The following is a 19,092-nucleotide window of genomic DNA, read 5'->3' as shown; positions in this document are numbered from 1 at the left end:
ACTACTGTTCAAAAAAGATGAATGACTCAGCAAGCAGAAACAGTAGTCCAGGGGAAAGAACTGGGAGCCTGTAGGTAAGAGTCTATTCTGTTCAATGCCTGGTGAGACCCTAAGCAGAGAATCTAGTCACACCCACTCAGACTTCTAAACTACAGAACTATGAGGTAATAAATTGGTATTGTTCCAAGCCACGGATTTTTTCTTGAGTAATTTGTTATGCAGCAATAGAAACCTATTAGAGATATTAAAAGTCCATCCACTAAAAGATTTTGAAGAATTTAGTGGAGAAAATAGTAGTTCCTTGAAATTATTATGTATACCCACTCCTAAATTGTTTACAAAATGCTTGCTCTGCAAACAGTTTTTTAAATACTGTACTCCGTAGATGGTTTCTATGAAGTTATAAATGCACATATTCCTGGATTCAGGAACTCACCAGTTATTTTCTTTTCTTTTCCTTTTTTTTTTTTCTTTGTTTTTTTTTTTTTTTTAGACAAGGTCTTGCTCTGTTGTTCAGACTGGAGTGCGAAGCACAATGGTTTGATAACATGCTTAATATGCTTGTGGTTCCAGCTACTTGGGGGCAAGGGAGGTGGGTAGAGTGGGTGGCGCTTAGGTGTCCAGGTGATCAAGATTGCAGTGAGCTGGAATCTTGATCGCTGGAGCCCAGGTGGTCAAGATTGCAGTGAGCTGTGATCACACCACTTCACTCCAGCCTGGGTGAGAGAGTGAGACCCTGTCTCTGGAAGAAAAAAAAAGAATATCTGGGATGGTTGAAAAACAACCTTTAGCTTGAGTTTCTAGATGTGACTTCTAAAGCCCAATCACAGAACTGGGCTGCTCAAAGAGCTGTGGCTGCTGCCACCATTAGGAACTATCACTACCCTGCACTTCTGCCACAGCCCACAGCATTACAGCCAGATGCCTTAGGCCCATGTGACCTACTTTAGCATTCCTGAATGATGGAACCTAAATCATCCATGGGAGAACATATAGGAAACGTAGTTTTTAAGCTTTATAGGAAGAAACATTAGAAGAAAGTTGGCATAGTTGTTGAATAACCCATAAATATCTCCCATAGGGACATAATGATTTAAATTAAAAAGGCCTTAGAAAGCCATTTCATTGAGGAAGGCAAACTCTTCATTTTGGAGGTAGTAATAAAAAGATCAGACACCCTATGGATGATTTTTTTCCTTTCAATCTTCCTAGTTTCAGATTTTCATTAATTCTTTTAAGTGATAGTTTTCATTTTTTTCCAGTATAAATTCCCTATTGGGTGATTAATAGTGAAGTAAATAAAGATAAAAGTCAGATTATTTTTATTGGCATTTATCTTATGCCTACATAAAATTTGCTTTATCATATTATCATAGGTCTACAAAGTCTTTTTCTAGTCGTTTCTAACTTAAGTTCACTAGCTGCACGTGGGAACATGTGTCTGTACCCTGCTACTCAGGAGGCTGAGGTCGGGGGATTGCTTAAGCCCAGGAGGTTGAGCCTGCAGTAAACCATGATTAGGCCACTGCACTCCAGCTGGGGTGGCAGAATGAGATCTTGTCTAAAAAAAACAAAACAGAAAAAAAAAAAAAAAGAGTTTACCTATATCAACTGAGACCATGGCTTGGTATCATGGTCTGAATAAGATATTGTTGTCCTGAGGTGAGAGTCCTACTTACTTACAAGCATATTTTGGCATTGAGCCTCCTCTTTATCTGAACTGGCTTCAAAAATATTAGTGTCAAAAATAACATCAGCTTATAATGGGCTTACAGCAGTGCTGGTAGTTTTAGTAACTGAGTCAACCTTAGGCCAAGTGCCATTTGCTGGCTCAAGTCATATGTTAGGGTATTATTTTCTGTGACTTACAGTCAGAACACTGGGGCTGAGATATAGGTAGTCACAAAGAAGACTAGAAATCAGTAGTGGTGAACAGTCTCTTCCCTGCTGTAACATACGCAAAAAAGTAGGTATATTATAAAGTGTATGATGACGAGTTGACCATGACTAAATTAGCATACTGCCATTTGAGAGCACTGGACCATTTTCAGTAGCTTTGAGTACTGTTCATTAATGAAACCTGATGGAATTAACCACTTTTTTTTCTAATGTTTATTTAGATTTGTTTATGTGACTGCCAAATTAAGTTGAAGTTACAGCTGCTTTATAACAATAACAAATTACTAATCTAAAACTACTAATCTATACTACTAGGCTAGGAGCTAAAAGGAAAGCAAAAACAAGCTCAAAACAAATAATTGGGGGAGTGAAGTGAATTTTTTTAACTTTTGCCCTCCCTTAGTAACTGATCTTGTTTTATTTGGTCTTCTGTTTCTTTTTGACTGCTTTTCTTTTACAGAGTTGAAAGCAGTCTGCCTGATTTTCCTCTCCCCTCTTCCCTTTCTCATCTTGACTTATATGCCCTGGAAATGAACATTGTAATTGGGAGAAGGGGACTATTGCATGTGTACGCTCTTGACAGGAGAAAGATTATGAAGGAGGATGGCTATAACTAAAGTGACCACTTAGCTCATTTTTGGGGGGGCCTTCCTGGCCTATGACTATTAATAGCATCCCCTTTCATTCTCTAAACTGTCCTGGTTTGGGTGATAAATTACATCATCACCTTAGTTATAACTTAGATGAGTTAAAGGATGGTATAGACAAGTGTAAGAACTTTCTCTAAAAATGTTGACAGTAGTTGACATTTTGGTAGAACCAGGCTTAGCTAGTCTCTTGTTAATAACCATAAGGACAGAATTGCTTTTCTTGACACTTGCGTATCTGTGTACTCTTCAGAGCTATGTTATCTTTTGGGGATGTTTTCAAGTATTTAAGTAATTGTTCTATGCATGAAGATTGAACTGCTCAGCATTCTTGAACATGTATAATAAATGAAAGTATATGTTCAAGTTAGTAATTTAAGAAAAATAATCCTAGTGAGAATTCTTATTTGAAATTGTATTTCAGAAATGTAAATGGAGATTTAATCAAATGTATTCCTGATGGCTTTTTAAAAAATAACTTGTTCAAGAATACCATTGTTGCTAATAATTTTTGGTAAGGAAAAAGTATTGAAATGGAAAACTGAATATTTGGAATGTTCGGCAAAAAGAATAATAATAATGTCTTTTTCAGATACTTTATTTTGTTTCATTTACAATTTCTGAGTTTTATTTTGTTATATTTCAGTGTTTATTATAGTTTTTCAAAAAAATATTTCTTCCCTCAAACCAGGTTTTACTATCAGTCCCATTGACAGCAAGTAATCCATTTTTATCATAATTGAAAGCGATCTGAATGTTTGGGGAGAATTCTATTCAATCCTGGGGAAGTTATTTCCTTTGTCTTGCCTTTGAACAGTAACTTTTTATGGTGGGTTGGATTGATAAAGCTCACTGCAAAAGCTTAGATTTTAGAGTCCCCAGGTAGTTGTAACAGACCATATTCCCATATGAAAATTGACATTCCCTTATGTACTTACTATAAGGTTGTAGAGATTTTTGAGAATCCATTGGAACCTGCTCTTAATAACAAAAACACACAGAGAAGTAAAGTATAGGAGGATTAGAGTTGCCAAAAACCTTCCATGAGCAGTTTAGACATACGGCCTTCAACTAGAACTAACATACTTCTGTTTAATTTTTTTTAAATCTCGTTAATAATTAACATAATGCAGCAACCCCATCTGGACCATGAAACAATAGAACATAATTCCAAAGGAGTTTTCATAGTATATTCTTTACTGTAAAAAAAATATTGTTCAGGCCGGGTGCTGTGGCTTGAGCCTGTAATCCCAGCATTTTGGGAGGCTGAGGCGGGCAGATCAGGAGGACAGGAGATCGAGACCATTCTGGCTAACACGGTGAAACCCCATCTCTACGTCTCTACTACAAATACAAAAAAATTAGCCAGGTCTGATGCCGGGCGCCTGTAGTCCCAGCTACTCAGGAGGCTGAGGCAGGAGAATGGCGTGAACCCGGGAGGCAGAGCTTGCAGTGAGCCGAGATCACGCCACTGCACTCCAGCCTGGGTGACAGAGCGAGACTCCATCTCAAAAAAAAAAAAAAAAATTATATATATATATGTATATGTGTGTGTGTATATATATATATAGTCCAAAGATCTTACAGTATACTTTTATTCAGTGTTCTTCCCAATTACTAAGTATTAGCACTTTCCTAGGGTAGAATTTGCTGTGAGTTCCTGCTGTGGTGAAGATGACATGGAGTTAATCACAACGTCTTGCTTTCATTCTCAGTTTTTTAGTGAGGTGTACTTATTACCAAAGGAAAGCCTTCTACGAAAATAGTAGAGCCCATGTTATGATTGAATTGTGTATTTTAGCCATCCAGCTAACTGAGACTATTAAATTACAGTGGTCAGTGCTATACTTATGAGTTATAAAAATGGCATTTAAGTTATTTAAATAAACATGGTTTTTTTTTTCCAAATAGACTTTGTATTTGCCTGCATGAACAACCAGGGGAAGAGGGCATAGAGAGCTCTTAACTGCACCACTGCTGAGAGAGCAACGTGTTTTCTGGAAGACAGTGTAAAGGGGTAGAAGAGCAGGGAAAGAGAGAGATCTGCCAGCCTTGAGATTTGTCTCAGTGTTTAGAGGATTCATAGCTATTTATTCTTCATAAATGGAGCATGTGCAGGTTTCAGTGGTGTGACTTTTGAAAAGATATTGTTTCTGCCCAAGTTTTAATCACAAGATACCTAATTATATTGCTGTTAACAACACCTCCTTTTCACACTATGGACTATATAGGGCATGCTCTGAGCCTGTTTTTCACTAAGAAAAAAGAAAATGAGCTGCTACTTGAAGTCACTGGGGCAGAAGGAACCCTGGGGTCCAAGTGATCTTATAGAATGGCCCTGGAGGGAAACTCAAGATTCAACCTACAGCTCTGACACTTGGTAAATCACTGAAAGGTTCTGCCTGAGCCTCAGTTTATCTATTAATGAGGACAAATCCACACATTCCATCATATCCAATTTATGGGGGAAAAAAGAGAGAATCTAATGTTAGCGAGGCAAAGCAAAGTATAAGCCAAGCAGAGAGAGAAAGTTCAGTGGCTTTACTCTCTACCCTGAAGCCTTACCAAGTACTGAGGTCACCATTTGGACTGAACAGTTACGACTTGCTTTTAAATTAACCCTGTTTAGAAAAGATTAAGTTAAAGTTTCATCAGCAAAGAGCAGCTTTCTAAAGGTGAACATTAAGCAAAGTCATTTAAGAAAAGCAGTATTAGCCAGGCCAACCCCTGCCTCCCACTGGGTTCTATAATACTGCTTGGGAGTCATATACCCAAAGCCCTTTCATTGCTGTCTGTATTTCCCTGGTCAATAAGGTATATATTCTACTCAAAGTAAGACATGTTCTAATATAAATATTCCCATTTTTCCTTAATCTAAGAACTACTGGAAAGCTGAGAAAAAAAGTTTTGAAACCACACTATACAGATAATATAGAAAGGACAGAGGGAACATTTGTGATTATATGAAATGAATAGGAAATATATATTTAAAAGAAGTTTTAAAATAACATAAAATAATTTTCTATTATTACACAGAAACTTTCTAAGAGCTTGAATTGTGTGTGTGTGTGTGTATGCGCGCGCGCGTGTGTGTGTGTGTGTTGTAAATGAACCACTCTGGGACTAAGATACTTTATCTTTGTAACAGGTAGTGGATAATTAGAAAATCCCTAACATCCCATTAAACCTTAACTTTCTAGGACTGTTGGTACTATAGTCATTATAAGTAAATGTGGGTCAGTGTATTAGTTCATTCTCACACTGCTATAAAGATACTACCTGAGACTGGATGATTATAAAGGAAAGAGTTTTAATTGACTCAGTTCCACATGGTGGGGGAAGCCTCAGGAAACTTACAATCATGGTGGAAGGTAAGGGGGATGTTGGAGACATCTTACATGGCAGCAGGAGAGAGACAGTGCAAAGGAAACTGCCACTTTTAAGTAATCAGATCTCCTGAGAACTCCCTATCATGAGAACAGCATGGGGGAAATCACCCCCATGATCCAATTACCTCCCATAAGGTCCCTCCCTTGACACATAGGGATTACAATTCAAGATGAGATTTGGGTGAAGATGCAGAGCCAAACCGTATCAGTCAGGTAAAAACATTTATCTCAAGGGGAAGCTGAAATAACCAAATGATATTTATGTAGCATTAAACACGTAAAATTCTCAGGAGTGCAGAAAAAGAATCTAAAATGGAGAAATAAAGAAAGCCACAAATTAGTGAACAGTAGCACATTCTGGATGGCAAGATAGTGATAACAACAGTCACAGGTAAAATAGGCAAAATGGCACAGGTAGAAGTCCAGTTACCAGACATTGGGCTTAAACCCCATGTATGCATTGTCTCGTTTAATCCCATGAAACAAATTCTAACATAACCCGTCTCTTACAAATGAGAGATCAGAGACACAAAGAGGTTCACTCCCTTGCCTAAGCTGTCTGAAGTTGAGGAGCATTAGTTCAAGTCCCAGTGGTCTGACTCCAGGGTATGTGCCCTCTCCTGTTCAATCCTGATAACCCTGGAAGATGAGCACAACCCACTGACATAAATAATGGTTTCCCCATTGCAGGGAGTGGCAGCAGAAGATTAGAGAAGTTAGGTGACTTCTCCAGGGTCACACACAGACCCTACACAATAGCAGAGATCTTAAGTCAGTCCTTTTTGAACATGTACTTTCTGCTATGTCATGCTAATTTTTTTCCCATTGTCACTTTTGTCACTTTGGTGATGGTTTAATGAATACAGCATTGGATATCTGACTATAATTAGATCTGCCTCACAAAAGAAAAATTAGCAGATCAACAGTAGGTTTCAGACTAACAATAAGCATTCACATCACAATAACATCCTCTTTTCAGATTGGCCCGGTGCATAGCTTTCCATAAGACACACACAGTGGGACTTTTCACATACCTGCTTGTATCCAGTGACTAAACTGATGGTGTTTCATTGACATTTTTCCTTTTAATCATAGAGGTAGTGAGGTAAAGTGAGATTTGGTTAATTATTTTGAAACTCTGGGACCCTCTAAGATATTCACATGTTAGGCTTAGCATCAATGTGTATATACAAATAGGAAATAGGCATGTAATCTAGAGCTACCATTTCTTTCCCCCTCTCTGCACAACAGGGAAGAGCCATGGATTAAAGAAATCCTCACACTGCTTCCCAACCAGCCCACTTTAAAAATAAAGTCATCCTCTCCCTTTTCCAAGACTTCTTTTGTTCTCCTCTTTGGTGTTCTTCTCTCCCTATGGAATATGTACATGTGTCTGGGTATCCCTACCTGGTTTGAACTTGATGGGATTATGGACAGGAAGCTGGATCATTCAGTCTCTGGCTCTCTGCTGATACAAGCAGAAATTGAGCCAGTTAGACCAGAGTTAAGCCTCCTATTCATTTCATGTATGTCATTGAGCAACTAGGGAGTAATGATGGTTTTTACTCCCTCCTGGCATTAAGTCTGAGAGGCAAACTGACAAGTAACAAGAAAATTCTAAATTAAAGCTGACATACCTTCCTTAATTCTTCCCAAGGTGCTTGGGTATGATTATTATTTAATGCTTCTTTGTCACTGAAAAGATATGGGGTACCAGTTAACTCATGAAACTGTTTCAGATAATAGATATTGGCCTGAAAACTAAGTCCAAAATATGGAAAATACCACAGAGGCAGGAGGTTTCAGGTCAGGTGGAAGCAGGTTTCCGAAATCCTAACATGTAGATTGTTGCAGAGCTCTCTCGGCAGTGCCGGGCAGCATTTTGCAAGAGTCCTTGTTTTTCGTGGCATTTCCCTTCTGTGTGTAGCCGCTAAAGCTCAGCCCTATTGTATGATCCTCACATTTTCGTTTTCAGACTCACCGCCATTGGTGGTGGGTCGGAGACATCATCCATGTACACAAAGGGCAGTACATCGTAACATTTGAAGATGGAAAAGAATCTTCAGTCACTAGGCAGGCTGACCTCAGGACTGTCAAGCAAATTATGGCAGTCCAAGATGTCTGCTCAAGAGGATCACTGCGGTGTGGCATATGATAAGTGAGTGGTTTTCATGGCCTCGGGCTCCTTCCCAGGAGAGAGAGTCTAAGTTGGAAAAGGATTTTAGCAATCATGGTGGGTAAGTGTGAGAGAACTCAAATACCACCCTCTTTCTCCCTGCTTGCATGCGGAATGGCAGGACTGAGTCTTCACTTCTAGCATACTCAGTAAAAGATGAGAAAAATAATCTTTCCTAGTCATTCCCCCTCTTTGAGATAAACGTTTGCCCAGGCAGAATGGCATTTTTTTTTAATATCAGAAGTTTTGCTCATTAAGAGAGAAGCGGGAGGCCGAGGCGGGCGGATCACGAGGTCAGGAGATTGAGACCATGCTCGCTAACACGGTGAAACCCCATCTCTACTAAAAAACACAAAATACTAGCCGGGCGAGGCGGCGGGCGCCTGTAGTCCCAGCTACTCGGGAGGCTGAAGCAGGAGAATGGCGTGAACCCGGGAGGCGGAGCTTGCAGTGAGCTGAGATGGTGCCACTGCACTCCAGCCTGGGTGACAGAGCGAGACTCCGTCTTGGAAAAAAAACAAAAAAAGGAAATAGAGAGAGGGGGGGAGAGAGAGAGAGAGAGAGAGAGAGAGAGAGAGAGAGAGAGAAGGGCCTGCCAAATGCTTGCCTTTCCGATGGACGTTAGAAACTGGCATTGACAAAATGGCCCTCAGTTTTTCACCTCACCTCAGTGTGTCAGGTCTTTGTATTCAAGTGCCATCAACTCCTAAAGGAATATGAAAGACCATTTTATCTTTTGAGAGACTCTAAACATGGGGCAAGTTTGTTTTATTTCAGAGATTAAAGAACGGGACTTATATTAGGAGAAAATAGAAGTTGAATGTTCATAGTACCCTTGATCTTCTTATGAGCAGAAGACTTGAAACAAGCCTGGACTTGGAGGGAATTTTTTAAATCTTTTCTTTTTTCCTGTGCTTCTGGGAGTGATGTTTAAGTTCTGCCATCTGTAGGACATGTGCATTTTAAACCTCTTTTACTTAGAGCTTCAGCTTTTTGGGAAAGTTTTTATTTTTGTTTATGGTACCTAAATAACAGAAATTAGCCTCCATCTCAGATCGTCTCTGCATTATTAAAATGCAGCTTGTTGTGCAGTGCTTTAATGGGCTCTTTAAAGCCTTTACATATTAATGTTATATGCCAAGAACTATTAAAACATTCCAAATAAAACAGATTCATCAGTTAAGTGCTCTGTTTTACTGTGGTCATGAATGAAAAGGACAAACTAGTTATCATCATGGTCACTTAAAAAATTGTAATCTATTCCAAAGATGGTTTTCTCGTAAAAAGCAACTTAGTCACATAATTCTGGGGAAGTCCTAGAGAGTTTATTACTCTCTCATTTTTATTCATACGTTTTAGAAGCCAAACAAACTAAATCAATTTAACCTATTATAGGTTATTTTATGAAATATTTAGAGTAACTTCTTAATCTGAGACAAGTATTCTGGCAACAAGAATGTGGTAACATATTAGTTTGTCTTCAGCTGGTGTGTATTTAAAGATTTTGAAGGCCTTTAAAAATACCCAAGTGCTAACTGGTAACGTCAACCAGGTGGAAGAGAGTGGGAAATAGGGAGGAAGGTAAATATAAAGCAAAATACTACATAATTTTTTGTTGTTTTTTTGAGATGGAGTCTCACTCTGTTGCCCAGGCTGGAGTGCAATGGTGTGATCTTAACTCACTACAACCTCCACCTCCCGGGTTCAAGCAGTTCTCCTGCCTCAGTCTCCTGAGTAGCTGGGATGACAGGTGCATGCCACCACGCCCGGCTAATTTTTTTGTATTTTTAGTAGAGACAGGGTTTAACCATGTTGACCAGGCTGGTCTCGAAATCCTGACCTTGTGATCCACCCGCCTCGGCTTCCCAAAGTGCTGGGATTACAGGCGTGAGCCACTGTGCCTGGCCAATAATAGATCATTTAAAAATGATCTAGCTCACTGTTTCTTTCAACCAAAAAAGAGTAATAGCTCCTCATTAAATATTTACTTAAATATTTCATATTAAAACCTTCTTGAACCAAGTTGGCAACCTACAGAGCTGGGCCCTGGGTGCCCTCCTTTTCAGTCAATGTGGTGGAAGTCGAGTTTAGCACAAGAGCTGTAAGTCAGAAAATAGCTGCAGCTTCTATTCTTCACTCAGCCTTTCATTAGATGAGTGACCTTAGGCAAGTCATTTAGCTTCTTTTGGGCCTTGTTTCCTTATTAGTAATAATAGAGGCTTAGATTAGATTCCTTTAAACAGATTCTACAGGGCCGCTGATATGCCATATTTTAGTGAGACATAAAAATGTAAAAATCAGCCCCTGTCTTCAAGGAAGTGACAGTTTAATAGAAAAGACATCTATAAAAACAAATGCATGCAAAAAAGTGGTTTTGAGACTGTTACAGAAATTTGTATGATGTACATTGGGGGCACCAAAATAAAAGCTGTCAATCCTATCTAGGTTTAGTTGAGAAAGATGAAATTCATGAAGGCTTAACAGATGAAATGTTTGAACTGAGTTTGAATGTCACTATCCAGATAAATATCGCGATGGAAACTATCAGAGCACAGGTCTATAGGAACGAGTCAGCATAAAGCTCCAGGACCTAACAGTGTTCCTTTATGGCTGGAATATAAGTATAAGATAAAATATGCAAAGGATCATTGGAACAAATGGAAAAGCCTTTCTATGACATAAGGATTTCAGAATTTGTGAGACTCTATGACAGGGTTCTAAGTAGAGTTTGTGAGCTGTTCATATATGTGTTCTAGAAATATCATTCTTACAAAGTATAGCAAAGGCTTGGCAAAGGTAAGCAAGGAAACCATTCAGGAGGCTATTGCAGAGGTACATGGAAGAGATGATAAAGGTCAGAGTAGTAGCCATCGAGTAGAAAGAACAGAACTAAAAGATGTGAAGAAAGTGATTCCTATAAAATCACTGATTAAATGAGGGTTGAGGAAAGAGGAAGAAAGTCTGTAACATCCTTTCAGCTTTCATCCCCCGTGAGTCATTTATTCCAAGGCTGTTAGATTACATACTGAAACCTCTCAATTCGAGGAGGGATTTTCATAAACACTTAATGGAAATATATTTTTAGATCTTGACAGATATAATGGCATATTGTTTTGAATTCATTGCTTTTAAACTATTGGAGTCATTCTCTTTTTAAAGGGAGCCCTATAACGGTAGTGCAGAATGAGTCAGGTATTAAAGTTAATTTGTCATTTAGAAGACATTACCGTAGGCAAGTAAATAGGTACTATAAAGACACCCTGAATCATGTGGTGTTCTGTTAAAAGGCAAACACAATCCATTGGTGCTTACATTCAGAAATTCCATGAGGTAGGTCAATATAAATACCCAGGAGACTCCGAGAGCCAGAAACAAGAGCAGCCTATAAACAGCATCCACATAACCTGAAGACAGAACTCATGCTAATGTTTTCCTTTTTTACTTGGGGAACATTTGTTTCTTATCCTACCATAAGCGCTGTCTTTACATCATTCCATTACTTTCTGCCAAATGTCTTGAAAGTATCTCTCTTTTATCCCATCCCATTCACTCCAGCCCACTGTAAGCTGGCTGCCACCTAGAACATACCAATAAGGTACTTCTGGCAAGGGTCACCAATGTCTCCCTAATTTCCAAATCCCGTGGATGTGTGTCACTCCTCATCTTACTTGACCTTTATGCTATGTTATGAAACTCTCCTCATTTGCTCTCTGTGTGTGACATCAGGACTGCCCTGATTTTCCTTCACCTCTGTCTCCCTTGTCACTGTCAGGTCCATGGGATCCTCATTCAAACACCGCACTCTCCCTGGGTCATTTCATTTATATATATGGCATCTATATGTAGGTGGTGTTCATTCTTCTGGCCTGAGTCATGCCCCTATGTTTCAGAAATGGAAATCTAACTGTCTTTTGGACATCTACACCTGGTTGTCCCTCAGGCAACTCAAATTCAACATATCCAAAACTGAACCCCTTCTTTCTTCTCCTCTGCATTCCTCAGTAGACATATGTAGCTTTTCCTACTTCCCTCATGCATACTTCCACAATCCATGCCTTCTAAGCCACCTTTAATCCTCCGGATATGTTGTACTCATTATAAACTCTGAGTCTTTGCACATGCTCAGAGGCCTTCCTGATACACATATGAAACATATATATTCTTCATCTGGCTGAATTGTGTGGAACTTTCAGGCCTTTGTGAAGGTGTTCCCTCCTTCAGAAAACTTTCCTGTCCCTAGACTCATGCTGTTCAATGCCTGTCTTTCTTTTGTCATTTTGTAGTATTTTATACTGCATTGCAGCAGTTCTCAATTGCTCAGGGGGTGAAAGGATAGGTGGTAGGAGGATGATTTTGCGCCCCTGTTCCACCAGGGACACTTGACAACGTCTGGAGACATTTTTTGTTATAACAAGGGGTCAGGATGCTACTGGCATCTAGTAGGTAGAGGCCAGGGATGCTACCTACATCCCTATAATATTCTACAGTGCATAGCACCCTACAACACTGAATTATTCAGTTCAAAATGTCATGAATGCCAAGGTTGAAAAACTGTGCTCTATTGTAATTACCTACTTATTCTTCTGTTTCTCCCACTAGACGATATGCTTTTGGAGAACAGGGACTATGTCGTCTTCAACAGTGTGTACACAAGTAGCAGGTTGTTTGGCATATGGTAGATGCTCAGTAAATATGAATGTATAAACTGAGTGGGTATGTTGATGGATGGTTTGAATGGTTTTTCATTCTGGCCCAGAGAGAAAACGTGTAATTTATATGTGCACTGAGGGCAGTAAGATCTGAGGTTTCACTCCTGAAATGGCCCTGATGCCAATTCCACTGTTTGAGATGCTGATCATGTGGATAGTAGGAGGACTCAAACTATGGATGTGTGTCTCTATTTTGTTGTCTATTTAAGTGTATGCAATTGTATTTATTTAGATATTTACCTGTATTACTTGTTGAGTGAGGTATAACAATGTATAACATGTACATTGTTATACCTCACTCAACAAGTAATACAGGTAAATGTATCCATTCCTAGTAACCAATAATAAGTCTGAGTACCTATTATATGCAAGATACTTCAGCATGCTGTTATGGGAAAGCAAAGTTTGGTTTAAATTCTGGCTTAGTTTCAAAACTGACTTATATAACCCTAAGCAAGTATCTTAGCCTCACTAATCTTCAATATTCTCAACTAATAAGCATAAAGTTGTTTTGATGATTATATAAATTAAAATATATAAAGTACTTGATATAGAGCAAGGCCTCAATAAATGTTACTTCCTTCTGCCTCTTCTCCAAACTCTCTATATTAGTTAGAAATTGAATTTGACACAGAAACAGAGCCCTGATAATAATGGCTTAAATTGATAGTTTATTTTTCTCCCACATAAAAGAAGTCTGGAGGTCTGAAATACAAGATTGATTTGACGACTCCTCAGAGTCATTAAGAAATCCCAGCCCTTTTTAGCCTCAACATTTTACTATGCCTAAAGTGTGACCTTGATACTCAAAATGCCTATCACTTCTATGTGGAAAGCAACTGACTACAGGACAGGGTGAAGAAGGTAATGCCTCCTCTCTTTGAAAGAACCTTCCAGATCGATCACCTGAGGTCAGGAGTTCAAGACCAGCCTGACCAACATGGTGAAACCTTGTCTCTACTAAAAATGCAAAATTAGCTGGGTGAGGTAGCTCATGCCTATAATCCCAAATAATCGGGAGGCTGAGGGAGGAGAATCGCTTGAACCCAGGAGGCGGAGGTTACAGTGAACTGAGACCGCATGATTGCACTCCGGCCTGGGCAATGAGAATGAAACTCCATCTCAAAAAAAAAAAAAAAAATGTGATAACATAAGATTTTAACATTAGTGGAAATGAGAACCCTCTGTACTACCTTTATAATTTTTCTATAAATTTAGAATTATTCCAAATTAGGAAGTTTATTTTTTAAATGCAAATTACTGGCACACATTGAAAACTTGTTAATTGTAGGGCATTATCTATAGTGGATGCATTTGAATATAATCTCCATGTGTGTAGGGACTTTGTCTAATTTGTTCCTTGATGTCTCCTCAAGAACTAAAGGAGTACCTAAAGATAATACCAGGGAAGACAGTGCACACTCACAAAACCCCCTCTGATCTGTTTCTGAGTTATCGTGCGTGCTTAGTATATTATTCTGTAAATTGTTGTAGCATCCTGACTAGCAGCTCTCCATTTCATACTCCAGGAGAATCAGCATACTTTTTCTCCTTAATTTTCCTAATGGAATATTTTATGAAATATAAGTCCTGGAGGAGCTGGTAACCAACTGCTAGACACTTTATTAGAAAAATAAGGGTTTGTAGCACTAATGCTAATCCAAGGAAATTGAAGTCTTTTTATAATCCTGTGAAATTAATAGATCGGGGGTTGAAAACTGCACAGTTCTAATTTTTTATAAATTAGTCATTTTCTCTCTATTAGTGTATAAAAGATCTAATGGGAAAGGTACTTGATTTAAAAACCAGCCTCACCACTTACTACCAAAGTGGTTATGAGGATGTTTTAAAATCTCTCTAAGCCTAAATTTGCTAGTAAAATTGGAGTAGTGAGAACTTACAAGGTGTATTTACAGTCCTCTATTAATGAAAATACAGGGTAGTTTACTGTAATAAGAGCTCAATAATAAAATGGTTTTCATAAGACAGAGGCTTGTTTCTGTCTCACCTAACAATTCAGAAATGTTATTACAGCTTATTGGGAGTCCAGTCTACTCTATCTTTTTGCTTAGGCACTTCTGGTGTGCAATTATTTTTTACAGGCTTAACTCACTACTACTTATACATTCCAGATTACAGGAAGGAAAAAAGGAGGAAACACACCTTTCTTTCCAAGGGCATGACCTGGAAGTTATCACTTCCACTCATATCCCATTGGCCAGAACCCAGTCATGTGGGCCCAGCTAGCTGCAAGGAATTCTGGGAAATGCTTTCTTTAGCTGGGAAGCAATTTGCTGAGCTCATACTTCTAGTATTTTGCAGATTGGAAAGACAACTAGCAGTGCCTACCATAAGTACCTAGAGTAGTGCCTCACATGGAATAAATGCTCAGGAAATGACATTCTCATTAAATCACCTGGAAGATAATTAGTGTGAAAGGAATAGGTAAGGAGAAACGTTTTGCCAACTGTGACTTTTAAATCACTCAGAATTAAGGATAGACCTTCCTAGGAAACTATGTTTGCATTTGAAAATTGCTCATCTTCTTGTAAATTAAAACACAGCTTTGCAAAAAAATAAGATCTTCTATTCATCCTAAGGAAAATAAGCTGCAGAAGTAATTTTTTTAAGTGTACTAGTTTTTATATGTAACAACTAGTTTCCCTTCTAGTTCAGGAAACTCTAGTAGATTTAGAAGGAACCATGCTTGGTAAAAAAGGAAAGATACAAAGTAAACTGTTACTTATTATTAATGTAGAAATTCTTTTGTTGCACAGTTGTAAATTCTGTAATCATAATTTTGCTCCTGTCTACTCTTTGCATGGATTCAGTTTTAAGCTTTTGCCATAATTTGTATTTACATACATGGGACTGTACCTTTAAGGATCTATTTTCATTTTTCTTGGTTTGGTTTAATTGTTTCCTAAGGATATTTACAGTAACCTGCTGAACTTGGACAGTTTCATTCCAGGGAAAGTAGTTTATACTGAGCCCCATTCATGCTAACCTTGCCTAGGACAGACATTCTTACATTCCATAGGCCACAACTCCAGGTTGTCAGCCCCTCATGTGATTTGTCAGACCACACTGCTCCCCAGCTGGCAGCTCAACAGGTTTCAGTTGGCCCTGCTCTTTGCAACATGATGGGTGAACATGATACCAGCTATATTAGTTTGCTTGGGCAGCTGTAACAAAATGCCATAGACTTGCTTAACAAATTTTTTATAGTTCTGAAGACTGAGAAGTCCAAGAACTAGTTTTCAGCCAATTCAGTTTCTGGTGAGGGCTCTTTTCCCGGCTTGCAGATGCCCCCTTCTCACTGTGTCCTTCGATGTTAAAAAGAGAGTGCTCTGATATCTCTTTCTCTACTTATAAGGGAACTAGCCCTATTAGATTAGGGCCCACCTTTATTACCTCATTTGACCTTTATCACCTCCTCACCTGGCCTCCTGGCCTGTCTACAAATACAGTCACGTTGGTGGTTAGGACTTTAAAATATGAATTATGGGGGTAAGGGGGACATAAATACTCAGTCCATAATGCTGGTCTTTCTTTCATTTATTATGGTATCCACAAAGAGTGAGTGTCTTTTCTAGTATTTTCCCTATGCCATTCTGGGCAACCTGCCTAAAATTTCCTATGGTGGAAGATTGCACTAGTGGCTTCCTAAACTCTCTTTTTCTAATGAGATCTCTGGTTTAATGTCAATTTTTGGACCCACAGAATACCTTGGGAGTTATAAAATGTTAAGAAATTAAAACATGATAAAATGATACTTGTAGAGCACTCTGCATTTTTCTTGCTTACATTATTTCTTGAATCCTCATGGTAATTTGGTGAGAATGATTGGGATGTTGCATTGGCTCTATTTCATACATTAGAAAATTGAAGTTTGGAATGTTCAGGTCTTAGGAATAATAGTTGATTAACACCGAGATTCCATTCCAGGGCTTCAAATTTCTAAACCACATTAGCTGAATTTGGCTCTGGAGCCACTAAAATTTGGTTTCAATCCAAGTTCTGTCACTTATTAACAGTAAGTGGGCAAGTTACTTAACTCACTAAAATTTCTCAATCTTCTCTGTGACATGCAAATAATAGAGTCCACCTTATAGTGTTCTAATGAAAATCAAATTATATAATACATAGAAATAACAAAGCATCTGCTACATAGAAAAATGTTCAAAATTGTTGGTTATTATTTTTAAGCACATATCAAATCCTATTCATTAAATTTAACTCTGAATTTATGTTTTATTGGACTTTTGGATAAAGTATTATTTAAATTATATGAGCTATTGAAAGATCCTCAAACACTTTACAAGTTTATAAGTGTTATAAAATTTATAATATGGATTTTATTGAGATATAAGCATCTTAATTATCAACATCTGTCTCTGTGTATATTTATTTATATATTTATTCATATATATATTCATGCTTGGTCAAGCGACAGATTAAAGCAGTTAACAATTAGCAGATATTTTAAAAAGCTATCAGTTATACTTTAAGCAAGCCAGTGGGATTTTTTAGTTATCTAACTTTGGTATGAGGTCATTTAGTTATCTTGCTTTAGATTGAGGTCATTTTGTTCTCATTAATAAAAGAAGCTGTTTGGTATTCTCAGTTTTTAATCTCACACCAGTAAGCCAGTAACACTCAGTATATGCTAATAATTGTGATCAAAGAAATATTAAGGAAGCAAAGATTTAGCTGTTTGAAATTTGGTATACTGAAAAGCCTAATTAATAAAATTTTCAGTTTTTCTCCACATTAGCCAGGATTTAATCTCCATCAAAATACGTATTTTTCTATTAGTCTAATTCTACAAACCCAACATAAGAGGTCATTGTCCCATAGGCTTATGTCAACCATAATGACTGGAAGGTACTCTTTTAATGTTCCTAGATTTATCAGGTAATTTACTGTGTATGTCAGGATAAAGTAACAACATATATTTTAATTTGTTTTGCACATCATTCCTGATTCTCATATGGAAATAATTAGGGAATTTTATGCACTTCTAGATTTAATATGAGTGTGTGTTTATGGATATACAAGTAAGAGAATGTTCAGATTTCATAAAGGAGGTCAAATAAGTTTTTCTCAGGTAGAAGAAACTCTACCAAACCAAGAGTTAAAACACTTGATTCAAAGTTTATTAGCAATGTAAATGTCATTACTTCTGATTTGTGATCAGCTGAACAAACAGTGAAGGGCCACTGTGACTTTCAAGCTTTAGGAACAGAATCTAATGACCTTAAAAGGCAAAAGAACTGTTTCCCACTAGGTATGGAAGTGATTCAATTCTGAGCATCATCATGATTGGCAATTAATAATGCAAATGACTTGTGTTGATCCAAAATGGTTCTCAGTATCTGGGCAGGGCAACTATGAATGTGTATATGAGTGAGGTAGATTATAACAAAATTATTTTCATTCTGTGCCTCATAGTCTCAGAGTGACTGTACACACATAGGTACCACACACATCCTCTAACCATCTTGATTTGGGAGGGCAAGATGAATGTGCCTACTACATTAGTTTGCTTTTGTGTATAATTGTTACAGTTTTAAGATATGGCTTAACTTGTAGTGTGTACTCAGAAAGGAGAGTTACTCATTACCTTGGACATAACTCATTTATTGCCCTTGTAACATATTTGTTTTCTTTTCCCAACTACCTCTTAAGAGCAGGGACCCTGTCTTAGAATGAACACAGGCACTGGTTTGTAGTAGATGCTTAAGAAGTATTTGAATGAATTTATAAATGAATTAGAGCTTCTGAATGGAAGTCTATAGTTCTTAAATGTGCAACATACATAAATATACACATTATCCGAAGAATCTATCAATGTGTATATGGATGCACAAACACACATATACATCCCACATTCAGAGTACTGTCACTAGTTGAGGAAAGTGATTAATGTCTAAGGTGTCTAGCCAACAATAATAGCATATGATTATGTGATTAAGTAATCAGTAATTGTGAAGGAAGGAAAACCTATTTAGATACTTACTGATTGCATAATATAAAAAATGGATAAATGTTAGCTTAAAAACATTATGAGAGTTAAATATTATCAGCCTATGAAGAATTGCAGAAAAGCAAACACATTGACATTTATTCATAGCCACCAGTATTATTTTTTAGTAAAGACAGCACAAACCAGTAAACAATTAGTTTATTCATTGTTTTCCTTACTGTGGCCATAACTAGTATTCATATTATAATTTATTAGGAATACTGACACATAATTATCCAAACGT

General features: G+C 37.7%; 1 protein-coding gene across 11 annotated transcripts in view; it reads left to right on the top strand.

The window, feature by feature from the left end:
* The window catches only part of ZNF385B (zinc finger protein 385B), a 422,701-nt gene that overhangs the window by 265,807 nt on the left and 137,802 nt on the right, over window positions 1-19,092 (top strand). Inside the window, exon 1 of one of the 11 annotated variants that reach the window (XM_025404507.1) lies at window positions 15,133-15,265. The exons of the other annotated variants lie outside the window; for them this stretch is intronic. The gene's annotated coding sequence lies outside the window, so the exon portion shown is untranslated. Of the gene's footprint in view, window positions 1-15,132; window positions 15,266-19,092 lie in introns of those variants that run through there. 11 annotated transcript variants of the gene reach the window in all.

This window comes from Theropithecus gelada, chromosome 12 (genome assembly GCF_003255815.1).
Source record: "Theropithecus gelada isolate Dixy chromosome 12, Tgel_1.0, whole genome shotgun sequence".
In the NCBI taxonomy this organism is placed as follows: domain Eukaryota; kingdom Metazoa; phylum Chordata; class Mammalia; order Primates; family Cercopithecidae; genus Theropithecus; species Theropithecus gelada.
The sequence above is the reverse complement of the archived record's forward strand: the minus strand, read 5'-3'. Positions and strand labels throughout refer to the sequence as shown.